Here is a 12,002-nt window from a genome sequence, read left to right as displayed (position 1 = left end):
CGGAATTCTCTTTCACAATATTGTGTCTTGCCCAGTGCTCTTCTCACTGCCTGAAAGGAAGCCTCTTCCCCTACCTCTTCATGCTAAAGCCCACTCATCCTTTGAGGCCTAGTCAAATGTGGTGTGCTTCATGAATTAATTAATTAGTTCAATAAAAATTATTAATCGAGCAATTACCATGAGTTAGGCTTTATGCCAGGTGCTAGGAATACTAAGGTGAAAAAAAGAGCCCCTGCTTTTAAGGAGTTCATAGTTCAGAGGGGAGACAGACCTCAAAAGACAACTATCACAGAATGTGTGGTAAGTGCTTCTAATATTGAAATAAACAGGGTGCCAAGAGGGTACCAGAGAGGATGGTCACCTAATGCCTCCTGGGAGAGGTGATGTCTAAGCTCAGTCTTGGAAGATGAATAAGATTAGCATATGAATAGGGGGAAGGTGATTAAGACAGATGGGAAGGGTAATTCAGGCCACAGGAACAGCATTTGCAATGATGCTCTCCAGGCTGCATTCATTTCTCTTTCTGTTATGCTACATGCTCCAGAGTAATTACTTGTTTGTGACTATCTCTCTCTAATTTTCCCACTCCATCCCCAGGACTATGAGACCCCTAAAGTTAGTGTTTATGCTGTACTCATTCTTGTATCCCCAGGATTTCCCACATAACAGAGACTCAATAAATATTTATTAAGTAAAAGAATGTTTGGTTTTCAACTCATATGCAAAAGCAGTAGACCAAAAGGCATTTGTTTCAAGAGTCTTGACATATTTTTTTTTGCTGTTTAAGGGTACTGCTTTAATAACCCCCTACAAAACTATGCCTAAATTCCTGATATTTTAAAGTTTCCAAAAAGGTGACTCCAGTAACATACACGATTAAAAGCTCCTTGAAGATATGGAAAGGATTGGCTCTCGTTCACTGCTGTATCCCTCAGTTCCAATAAGTCATATAGAGTTTCAATTAGTAAAATATTTATTAAATTATTAAATTAATAAATGATTGAATAAATGATTGAATGAGCGAACATAGTTCTTGCTTGTTTTCATGGTCTCTCCCAGAACGACACACTGACATATGCTTTACCATATGGCAACTACTAAATATCTGCCTACAGATTGAGAACTTCTACAGTTCAATGTAATGTTGGACTGATGGCAAGCCAGGGCTTGTACTGCATAAACCAGAAAGCCTACTCCCAAAAATTTAGGAGCAAAATATACATTAAACCAACATTTGTGCTTTTTCAAAAAAAGTAAATCCTTTCAGCTCAGTGGAGTAGTTATATAGAAACATGACCCAAACAATCTCTGGCCCTTCTACTCTATTTCCAGATACTTTGATTAAGTAGAAATTTGTTTGTATCAGATTTAGTAATAAATGACAACAATGAAACACACTATTATTTGGCAAATATGGCTATCATTTGTTGCAAACAAAATATAGGATAAAAAGGCCGAGTTGGAAAATACTGTCAATTCTTTTCTAAACGTGAAGGAGGGCAGAGGGGCTACTTTCTGAAAACCACATGAAAATAACATTTTATAAACAGGACTTCTTTTAGGCCTACTAGACAGAATGATCTCTTACATGAAAAGACTCAGATCCCAAGATGCATAACTAATATGCTACCTTTTTGCCACCATACCCACAGTACATTAATTTCATTTAAAATGCACTGACCATACAGGATAAATTGATTTCACTTTATATGGGCTTGACAGCCATGTTTATTGTGCAGTGAAATGTAGTGTAGCTTCCAGCTGACAATATCCATCAACACAGGGCAATATGCTGACTGCTGGGCCAGATGAAGGCATACATTACTCTGGAAGTGAAACACTCATTCAGATATGACAGTGTCTTCTCCTGAGGATCACCATGGTAATTTATGATGCCCTCAGTGCCATTACTTTACAACTGACATGGATTCAGCAATTTATATACTTGCATGCATACACATAAAAGGAGACAGGCTTGTGGAGAATGTGAGAGGCAAAAACATTTCAATATTAGTCTAAGTTAACTACTATGCTACAGGTGATTAACATCTGAGATCTGCTTTTACTTACTTTCCACTTCTAGCAAAACCATATAGTCAGCTTCCTTTTATTTATTCATTTAAAAGAAGTATTTTCACTGTGAATGAGATATTTTAACCTCCTGTGGACTGATAGAGATTATGGTGGATTTTTAAATTCTGGTTTTAATAGATCTTCTACTGTATACCAATTGATTCTCTTAGATAAGTCACATATATGCTCAATCTCTCTCTCATTCCTTTCCACAGTCTTAGCATATCCTCTCCACTTTCTTGTATCTTACTAAATTTAACCTTTTCCAAGAAAGAGAGCTCAGGTCCTACCCCAGTAAGTGCCTTACACTGACCTTGTTCCTTCCTCCCATAATACATATTGTCTACATGATATTGACACTGAATTAATTACACAGCAGATTTCACAAGGACTCACAAGGAATGCTCTCAGAAATTAAGAAATTCAAGCATAGTACATAGTATAAAAATTCAAATTAAGAAAGGGAAAACAGAATATTTTCCAGGTCATGCACACATTTCCTTTTTCTTTCCTCCTCTTCTCTCTTCGTGGGGATCAACTGAAAAAAGAATAATGACATCCTAAGCAAAATTAAGAATGTTATGTCAGTGAAACAAGATTTGGAGAGAAGAGACTTATCCAGAGTTTGAAAATACTTTTTAACAAGACCCGATATCTAATCAGAGTCAGAATTTTAAGAAAGTATTGAGGCCACAAGGTCAAAAAAAAAATATTTAGAAAGTATCCTTTAATGTCCCTGAGCTTTGCTTCATGAAACAAAATGGTTAGGGAATTATCGTTGCACAGTAGAAATATATATGACTGGATATGTGTGTTTAAATTCAGAAATTTTAAAACGGAGATTGTATATTATGAAAGTTCTTTTAGACAGATAAAGAACAATCTATAGAATACATTTTCAAAAGGTATGCTATTAGTTTGAATATCTGAAGCCTAAAATCTACTTTCTGTTCTAATTAACTTTAAAATCTACATATCAAGTGTGACTTTGCACTGCTTCATTCGTTTTCAAAATAGCATCAAGTTAAAAAAAAGCTACTTTATCCTAAAATAGCCAATGCTCTATATCAGAATACAGAATCATCCTAGGGCATGTCTCACAAACATATGAGGCAGCTTCTTTTACTTTTAAAAGCAGAGGAATCATTTGTGAGTTCACCATTCATGATATGTCTTCTCATGGAAAGCAGTTGGAAGAAGCCTAGAACCACAACTATGTACCTGGAGACTATTGCTTTCCAGCTGACCTAAGAGTCTTTAATTATCAGCAAAAGCATTCTTAAATGACAGAGAGTTACTGAAAGGCCAGGAGTCAACAGCACCACATTAGGTATCAAAGGAAAGTACTATTTTCCTGTACTCCAAGAATTCCTGCTTTCTCCAACTTCCCCGAAGTGTCTTGAATTAATTAACTCATCCTTCATCTTCCATATCATAGTTTGTGTAAAGGCAAACTTTCAGTTCGATAAAGAGATATTTATGGGAAGAAAACAGAAATTGCAAAGGCAAAGACCTCCTTAGGAATCTGTGGTTTAAATGATTTAAAGAGAAGGGAGAAAGTTGAGTTTTTCCAGGTGGGTTGGAAAGAAGTCCAGTTTAACCATCAGAGCCTATGGCAATGATCCTAAACTAATCCTAGAGAGGCCCCCTTCCTGGATAAATTCCAAGAATTATGTGAGTGAATGAGTAAGTGTTTAGTGTATGTTTTTGTATACATAAAGTTCTCACTAAGCAGGAACTTTGGCTAATTCTATAATGTGCCTAGTAATCATTTACCTATGCATTAATTTGGCAAACACTTCTGACAAATTTTACATGAAAAAAAAAATGTTCTAGAAGAGGTCAAAATGGAAACAAAATGAGAAAATTACTACTAAATAGTCTCAATGATTATTAGTGAATTGATAATAAAGAATAGAGAAAAACAAAGTGAATAAGTATCTCCTCACAGGCCCATTAAAACTTAAATTTTGTCAGACAAAATGTGACATATGCAAAATGTTGGCACAAAAGAATCTCTTCTGGGATCTAGTTCTGGCAATGGCATAATAGCTTATATCAGACTATTATTATTTGCTCAATAATTATATAAACTCTGGAAAAAATATGAAAAAACAACCATTTGAAGTCACTTGAGATCTACCAAAATTAAGATGAAACTAGAAAGGATTCGATTCTAAAAAGAAAGGAATTTCACTGAGTGAGATCCCCGTTTTCATACCTTTCCATGAAGACACTCCCTAGTCTACAGAGTATCTTCTGACACATTAACCTAATTAAGCCTGACTTTCTGTTTGCATTCTAGCCACTCCACAAGTTCAACCAGATCAGCAAGTGATTTAACTGCCTCCTAGCACAAAAATTAACATTCTTTTTTTTTAATTAACATTCTTAATAGAGGACAATAATAGAAGCCAAAGTTTCTATAATTTACAACCCACAATGCATAATACATAATAAAAAATTATTAGTTGTTCAAACAACCAAGTAATGTGACACAGAAATCCAAAAAAAAAAAAAAAAAGTCAATAGAAAGAGAAACTGAGATGACTTAGATATTGTAATGAGCAGACAAGAGCTTTACAGTAACCATTATAAGTATGTTCAAGGACTTAAAAGAAAAGATTGCATGCATGAATATATAGATAGGGGAAACTCAGCAGAGAAATAAAACTATAAAAAGAAAAAATGAAAATTCAGGAACTGAACAGTACATTTGAGATGAAAATTTACTGAATAGTCTTCGTAGAAGTTTGGAGTACAGATAAAGAGTTAGTGAACTTGAAAATACGTCAAAAGAAATGATGAATAGTCTCAAAAAACAGAAATTTAAAAAAAGCTTAAAAGGTAAACAGAGACTCAGCAATACGAAGAACAATATTAAGTGTTCTAAAATATATGTAACTGGAATTCCAGGAAGAAAGGAAAGAAAGAATCATGACTGAAAAATATTTGAAGAAACATTGGCTGAAAAGGATCTGACTTTGGTGAGAAACATAACTTACAGGTTCAAGACATTCAGATAAACATAGGCAGAATAGATACAAAGAAAATCATACCTAGACAGTAGCTGAACTGCTGAAAACCTAAGACAAAGGAAAAATTCCAGAGAAAAAGGAGACATTACATGCAAGGTAACAATAATAATACAATTGATGGCTGATTATTCATTAGAAACAATGAAGGCTAGAAGACTACAGGACATCTTTAGAATGCTGAAAGAAAAAAACACAATTCAGAGTTTTATCGAGCGAATACATGCTTCAAAAATGAATGTGAAATACATTTTAAGATAAAAAAGCTGAAAGAATGCATTACCTGCAGACCCACATCAAAAGAGATATTCAAGAAAATTATTCAAAATGAAGAGAAATAACATTTGACAGAAACTTGAATATACTGAAATAAAGAAAGGGCGTCAACAATGATAAATATGTGACTAACTAAAAGTTTTTCTCCTCTGGATTTCATTAATAATTGATTAATGTTTTTAAAAAGACAAGAGACTATTTCATACAAAACACAACATTATATTGTAGGATTTATAGCATATAAAGAAGTAAAATATGTGAGAACAGAGCACATTAGCGCAAAGGACAAGGGTAGTAAAGAAATTAAATTATTAAAGGTTTGTTTATTTTATGAGAAGTGGTATAATTTTAACTGTAAGGATACTCAGTTAAGAGTGCATAGTGAATCACTAGAAAACACAACTAAAAAAATACAAAGAGGTATAGCTAAAATGTCATGGCTGGGAGAATAAATAAGCAGAACACAGAGGATTTTTAGGGTAGTGAAAATACTCTGTATGATACCATAATGATGGAGATGTGTTACATTTGCTCAAACCCATGGAATGTACAACACCAAGTGTGAACCTTATGTAAACTATGGACTTTGAGTGATTATGATCTGTTAAAGTAGGTTCACTAATTGTAATGAATGTATCATTCTAGTGAGGGATATTGATAATGGGAGAGGCTATATGCATGTGGGGACATATACCTTCCCCTCAATTTTACTGTAAACCTTAAACTGCTCTAAAAATATACAGTTAATAATAATAATAATAACAATAATAATAATAATAATAATAATAAATTAAACCAAAGGAAGTAAAAAGAGAAAGCCAAAAACAGAATAGGAAACAAATAGCAAAAGGTAAGACTTAAGCCCATCAAATCAATAATTACATTAAATATAAATGATTTAAATAATACAATTAAAATCAGAGATTTTCGGAATGGATAAACAGTAGAAATAAATGAGATAGAAAACATATATAATAAAGACAATTTGCAAAGCCAAGGGCTAGTAATTTAAAGAGATCAATAAAATTGGTAAACCCCTAGTAAGACTGGTCAACAAAGAGAGAAAGCAAAAATATCAATATTTGGATTGAAAGAGAGGATTTCACAATAGATATTACTCACATTAAAAGGATAATAAGGGAATGTTATAAATAACTTAATTTCAATAAACTTGATAACTTAGATAAAATGAACAAATTCCTTGAAAGATATAAACTATTAAAGTTCTCTCAAGAACAAATAGAAAACCAGAAGACTCTTATAGCCAATAAAGAAATTAGACTTATAACCAATGACCTACTTACAAAAAAATTCCAGTCCCAAATGGTTTTAGTGGTAACTTCTTTCAAACATTTAAGGAAAAACTAATAATAATTTTACACATATTAAGAAAGTAGAGGAAGAAAGAACACTTCCAAATCTAATTTTATGAGGCAACATCATACTCTGAAAGAGATTTAAACATAAATGAAAAAATTCTTAATAAAATATTAGCAAATGAAATCCTGCAATATGCAAAATGGATAATAAATCATGATCAAGTAGGCTATATCTCCAGAATGTAAGATTAATTTAACATCTGAAATCAGGCTATGTAATTTGCTATATTAACAAAACAAAGGGAAAAAACATCACGATCCCAAAAAATTCAGAAAACAGTTTTGACAAAATTCAATACCCATTCATGCTAAATACTCTTAGGAAACTAATAATAAAAGGGAACTTCTTCAATCTGATCAAGGGCATTTAAGAAAAACCTGAAGGACATCAAACTATTGAATGCTTTCCCTCGAAACGAAGGACCAGGCAAGGGATGTCCATTCTCACTATTGCTAATCAACACTCTTCTTTAGGTGAAGAAATAAAAAGCATACAAATTTGAAAAAAATTTAAGTAATACCTGTATTCATAGATAATATAATTGCTAACATAGAAAATCCTAAGAGCAAGTGAATTTAGCAACATTGCTATATACAACAAAAAATACAGAAATCCTAGAACAAGTGAATTTAGCAACATTGCTATATACAATAAAAAATACAGAAATCGATTATACCATATCATAATAGCATCAGAAAATAAAATATTTAGAAATAAATTTAACCAAAAAAGAATGTGAGACCTCTACACTGAAAACAATACAATATTTGTGAGTTAAATTAAAGAAGACCTAAATAAATGGAGGAATATACCATGTTCATAGATCAGAAGACTTAATTTTGTTAAGATATCAATTCTTTCAAAATCTATCGATTCAATCCAGTCCCAATAAAAATTCCCCAAACACTTTTATAGAAATTAACAAGTCGATTCAAAATTTATATGAAAAATAAAGCAGTAAGACAACCAAAACAAACTTGAAGTTGAAGGATTCATACTATCTTATTTTAAGACTTACAGTAAAAAAAATTACTCCAGACATTGTATAAACTAAAGTAATAAAAATAGTGTGGTATTGGTAAATATAAACAAATAGACCAGTGGAACAGAATGGAGAATCCCTCTGTTATAAACCCTCACATATATGGCCAATTTGCAATAAAGACCTAGGGAAGTAAAATGGCAAACGATAATCTTTTCATCAAATAGTTCTAGAACAAGTGGAAAAAGTAAACCTTGATCTTTTATCACATACGACACCCAACAATTTATTTGAGATAAATCATAACAAAACCAAAAGCAAAAACTGTAACACTCCTCAAGGAATAAATAGGAGAATACTTAAGTGACCTTGGAGTAAGCAAAGATTCTTAGATATGGCATATAAAACACTAAATATACCAAAAAAAAAAGACAAATGAAACTTTATCAAAAATAAGACTCTGTTCATCAAAAGTCATTGTTAAGAAAATGAAATGTCAAAGCATAGACTGGAAAAAATTTTTTCACATTACACATATCTAACAAGAATTTATACCAAAAAAAAAAAGAAAGAAAAAGAGAAAGAAAAACAAGTAAATAACCTAATTTAAGAATGGGTTAAAGTTCTGAACAAACATTTTACAAAAGAAGATGTAGGTATGGCCAATGCACACACAAAATGGTAATCCATAGCATTAGTTATTAGGAAAATCCAAGTTAAAACCACAAGGACATACCATTTCTCACCTCCTAAAATGGCTTACACCACTACATGTTGTCCGGTATGTGGGACAACTGGAACTCCAGTATACTGGTGGTGGAAGTGTGAACTGGCATAACTATTTTAGAAAACAGTTTGGCAGTTTTTTATAAAGAAAAATACACACTTACCTATGACCCAGAAATTTCACCCCTAGGTACTTACCCAAAACAAATGAAAACTTTCTTTCCAAAATAGATTTATATAAGAATGTCATGGCGATTTTATTTATAATGTCAAAAAATTGAAAATAACTGCATAATGGACAAATTGTGGTATATCCATACAATAGGATACTATTCAAAATAAAATATTTTAAACAGTTTTTTAAAAAAGATTAAATAAAAGAATAATAATTTTTAAAAACCCAGAAAACCAACCAAAGTGATCTTTTCTGAAAGGTTCTTTTCTCTGTGGACCTGAGTGTACGGCATATTCAGGTCACCATGAACTCAAAACGATGGTCTGTTTTTCCAAAAAGAATTAAGAAGGACAAAAAAGCTTATTAATGAAAAGAGACATAAACAATCATAGTATTTTAGACTACTTTGATCTATCAACAGAAGAGTTGATTTTCTCCTGCAGAATTTTGAAAAGAGTTACACGATACATTTGATAGTTCCTTTTTTGGGTTAATAGAGAAAATGATAATGAGTGTATCAGAAACAAAAATGTGAAAGATAAGGAATTTTAGAAGGAGATGTGAACAATTAGGAAAGAAGGGTATTAGTATTACACAGGTCAGATTTTTTTTCACCATATTTATTCTACTAGAACTATTTTAGTATTGTAGAGGTTTGATTCACTATACTATAGGCATGGCTAACAGCTATCTGTCTACGATTATGGAAGTTCTCTGTTCACATCACATTCCCACTTACCACCAGAATGTGACTTACTTTCATTATAAGAAAGCTGCTTGGAATTCATATTGATTTCTTCTTGCAACAAACAAACAAACAAACAAACAAACAATTTGGCTATCTTAGTGATCTACCTGACAAAAAAATACATTCCATGGCTGAGCAAGAGACTTAATTATTACGGAAGTGATGTGTTCATCTTCTGAGAAGAGATGTCAGGGGTGAAGAGTATGGTTTGTTCTCTATGCCTTTTATTAAAAGATTAGCTAGATAGATTAGTGAAAAATGACCTACCGATGGGTGTTATGATTTGAAGAAAGCAAATGCAAAATACAGATGGCATAATTCTTCTGAGCTAGAGGTTGGCAAAAAAATAGAAACCAGTGGTGCAGGAGCAAAAGATGAATTACCTGTGGTACTTTGATTAAGGTGTTAATTTTTCATTTGTCTAAGGTAGGGGAAGGGCATAGGCAAATTTTCATTTCCCTGTGTTCATCTTAAAGTTCTTTAATCCCACTAAAAACAAATACCCTGCTTTCCTCAATTATTGAACATATCTATACCAAGAAATTCACTAAATAAACTAGATAGATAGATAGACAGATAGAAAGACAGACAATAGACAGACAGATAGGCAGGCATACATAAAGAACAAATTGAATTGGGCACTTTGGAAACAGATATGTCACTAATCAGAACACCAAAGTAATTCCTAACGAGCAAATCACTTTTTTGACTAGACTAGCACAGAAGTCAGTTTCCAGGATGGGAACACTAGGTGTGCTAAGTAATTTTGTGTGTTACATGCTATTGAGTTGGCTCCAATTCCTGGTAACTCTATGAATGAATGATCTCCACAATGTCCTGTCCTCAAGAGTGCTGCTCAGCTCCTGTGGACTCATTCCTATGACTTCTTTTATGGAGTCAATCCATCTCATATTTGGTCTTCTTTTCCTATTGCCTTCTATTTTTCCCAGCAGTATTGTCTTTTCCAAAGAATCCTGGCTGCTTATGATGTGTCCAAAGTAGAACGGCTTCAGTTTTACCATTTTTTACATACAATAATATTTACAAAATGTTTTTAGTAAATACATTACCTTAATCCTCTTTACCATCCTTTGAAATGGGCAAGAGGGTAGGTATATTCGTCCCACTTTATAGATGAAGAAACCAATGCCCAGAGAGTTATGTTACCTTCCTCTGAAATAACCAGTTACTAATACACTGCTACTAAGGAGCAGAGCCCAATCCAGAACCTTAGTCTAACTGCTGTAGAAATGCACTACAGCACAGCTACCCCAGTCACTATCGGTGATCTGAAATAAGTGTGAATTTCAAAGTCCACCGTTCCTTGACTGGAACATTACTTTCCCCTGTAAGGATGCCCTTTCCCTGCACAGCTAAACATATAAGAGGAGTCTATTACAAGTTATGAAATTCATGCCACTGTCTAAGTGGTCTCTGAAATACTGCCCCACCAAAGATGCAAGAGCATGCAAAGAAAACACTAAAAACTGAAATTATAGCAGGGATTAAAACAATGCTAAATTAATGCATTCCTTGGTTGCAGGATTATGAGCAAGTGTTGGTGCAGAGAAGGCTTCCATTTTTTCCTATTGGAAACTCTATTCTCTTAAAAGATCAACAAGAAGAACCAAAAGGGAATTCCCTAAGGTCAGCTCTAAGGAAACATAAACCTCTAATTCAATAACTTCTGCTACTGCTCTGAAAAAAGGCTTTATTATTGCAACATCCATATGGAGCCAATTGGACATTAATGACTAATCAATCCCTCCTCTTTCTATTCTACTTAAAGTGTCACAAACCATGTTTAGATTAGCCCATTTCCTGCTTAGGATTGCTCAAGATGCCTTTTGTTCTTTCAGAACCAGCCTGATGGAGGCAGCTTAAACAAACACACGACCAGAGTGGCGCAGGAGTTATAAAGTGCCATATGTGAATGAACAAAGGGGCTATACTAAAGCCTTTTGTGGTATTTGTTAATGTTTTTCATCTGAGCTTAAAAAGGCTTAATGACTTTGTGGTGAGCTGATGCATGTGGCTCGTGGCTTTGCAAAATGAAGGAAATTCTAACCAGTGATATACCAGTCTGTATTTTCAAGTCTCTTGCTTTCAGTTTTGATGCCCATGTTTACTTTTTTTCCAATTCTCAAGTTATATTTGCTTTACACAGATAGCTAAACGGAGCCCTTTATCTTGTTTCAACTATAGGATCCAAGGGCAACTGGGATAACTTACGTGATTCTTTATTTTTTATGACCTGAAAGTAGCAGAGAACATCAAATATTCCACTTATTATCTATGTGCTATTTGTACGCACAGGAGGAAGGCTTACAAACTGTTGAACCAGGCAAAAAGACACCATTTAAGTCTAAATGAGAGAATACTGTGGATGAAATAAGACAATAATAGGTCTGGCTTCCTAAGTTTCCAGGAGAACCAGGCTCAGATTCAAGTTGATTCCCTTGGATAACACAGAGGCTGGTGAAAAGCTGGTAGACCAACTAATTCATGTTGCTCAGCAGCTTCTGGCATAATCCAACTCAATATACTACTATAGACTCTACATAAAGGTAAGAAGCCCAAACCAAGATGAAGCAAGTCTCAGAGTTA

At 33.4% G+C, this 12,002-nt stretch overlaps 1 protein-coding gene across 3 annotated transcripts in view; it reads right to left on the bottom strand.

The window, feature by feature from the left end:
- The window catches only part of SOX6 (SRY-box 6), a 394,559-nt gene that overhangs the window by 15,721 nt on the left and 366,836 nt on the right, over positions 1-12,002 (bottom strand). The gene's annotated exons all lie outside the window — the stretch shown is intronic.

The sequence above is a fragment of the Pteropus alecto genome, unplaced genomic scaffold, assembly GCF_000325575.1.
Source record: "Pteropus alecto unplaced genomic scaffold, ASM32557v1 scaffold120, whole genome shotgun sequence".
In the NCBI taxonomy this organism is placed as follows: Eukaryota; Metazoa; Chordata; class Mammalia; order Chiroptera; family Pteropodidae; genus Pteropus; species Pteropus alecto.
This window is presented reverse-complemented; position numbering and strand designations above follow the sequence as displayed.